At 43.2% G+C, this 1,792-nt stretch overlaps 1 non-coding gene across 1 annotated transcript; it reads right to left on the bottom strand.

The window, feature by feature from the left end:
* Positions 1–380: 380 nt before the first annotated feature.
* On the bottom strand, positions 381–452 carry TRNAG-UCC (transfer RNA glycine (anticodon UCC)). The gene has a single exon. It is a non-coding gene; the product is annotated as a tRNA-Gly (tRNA).
* Between the last annotated feature and the right edge of the window lie 1,340 nt (positions 453–1,792).

The following is a 1,792-nucleotide window of genomic DNA, read 5'->3' as shown; positions in this document are numbered from 1 at the left end:
TGTCATCGTCGGAGAGGTGGAGAGACACTCAGACAGCGGAGCTTCCTGGGAAGTACTTCACCCCAGACCTCGGTGTGTCTCACGGCCCCCGAAGGCGCCGGGCTCCCTGCAGCTTCTGTAGCGAACCATAGCTCGCACGCGTTCTTCTGCTTCTTTACTGCGAGGATACACGCGGGTTCACGTTCACCCTTTTCTGCTGCTCTGCGCCCCAGCTGAGCGCCCCACCCGCCATCTCGGGCTTTGCTCCTCCCCAGCGCAGGATTTGGCTCTTCTCCCCTTGTTAAACTCCAGCAGCTCCCCTTCGACCCGCGTTTCCAGTCTATCGACGTCCCTTCGGTAGGGACCACCCGCCCCCCTAACGCAGGGGTCCAAAACGAACTTGCGTTGGCCGGGAATCGAACCCGGGTCAACTGCTTGGAAGGCAGCTATGCTCACCACTATACCACCAACGCGTCTGTTGTTAAGAGTATCTGACTAAAATTCTTTCTTGTCTCTTTTTACATTCTTTTTGTCTCTGTTTCTGGTCTAATTTTTCAGTGCCTGCTCACCACAAGTACAAAAAGGACTAATGAAAGAAACATCACAGTTTCCCCACAGGTGCCAAAGCCTCTGGAAAAGACTCTTTTTTTTTTTTTTTTTTTTTTTTACAATGAAAAAAACCAAGGTATCGTTCAGTGAATTATTTCCAATGTTCTGGTTTGTTTAAAAGAAATTCTGAATAAAAGGACTAAAACCTTCAGAAATGGTGCTGCAGATAACAACACAATTGGAAAAAAAGGCCAGCTAACATCTCCAGTCTGATGAAACAAGCATTCGCATTTCAGCATTTTTAAAGAAATACAGAAATACTCTTGCCAGCATTAACATTGAGCTATGATGAGATTTTTAGTTCATGTTTGAGAGGTTAGGTGGAAAAAATTATAACGAACAACGTATGTTGACATTTCCCTCAGCTACTGCTTTTCTCTTCTCAGTATCATCCAAAGAAACACAAGATCACAAGAAAAAATGTAGCTGAAAATAAACTGAATAGATTTGCAAAAGGCTGATATTTGAAAAAGGATTATCTGAAACACAAGTTTGAAATTTTTAGTCTCAATCTTAAGTACATTTTTATCACATAATGCATGATGAAAGTTTTTCTGTTACAGTGGATAAAGCGAACAAAATGCTGTGCAGGGCCAAATTCCAAACACTTACACGATGTGAGGATATCCTACGAATAAGCAAGGACATTCTAGAGCATCTGTGAATTGTCTTCTGAGAATGTCCTGTACAGACAGATCTGGTTCTTAATACGCAGGAATGCATTGCTTTTCTTCACAAGCTTATGGATTAAAACATTCCATGCCAGCTCTCAGTTCCTTAATGATGAGACTTTCAGGTGTCTTTCAGTCTCAAGTCCTCAGTGTTAAGCTTACTGCTATGGTTGTCAGAAAAGTTGTAAGACACAGTATTGGTTACATATCCATCAATCTCCTGATTTCTGAGCCTGCTGTCACTTTGCCCAGATCTGAGGAATGAATAGTCTATAGGAGTTCCCCCAGTCCTGTGCATACTCTGCCCATTTTACCCAGAATAATCTAGCGTTTGTAAGGTGAAATTTTATGCCACCATAGCGAAAAGTCTACAGAGCACAGCTGCACCACAGTAAGGATATCAAGTCTTCGCTCACTTTCTCCTCACAGTTTACTTTAAAAAGCAGCAAAACCAGCCAAGATCCTGTTTGGGAGGCTCTGCAACGAGGTTGTGAGTGCGTACTCTGAAGTGGACTTATAAATGAGACTCGACA

The sequence above is a fragment of the Cuculus canorus genome, chromosome 2 (assembly GCF_017976375.1).
Source record: "Cuculus canorus isolate bCucCan1 chromosome 2, bCucCan1.pri, whole genome shotgun sequence".
Classification (NCBI taxonomy): domain Eukaryota; kingdom Metazoa; phylum Chordata; class Aves; order Cuculiformes; family Cuculidae; genus Cuculus; species Cuculus canorus.
The sequence above is the reverse complement of the archived record's forward strand: the minus strand, read 5'-3'. Positions and strand labels throughout refer to the sequence as shown.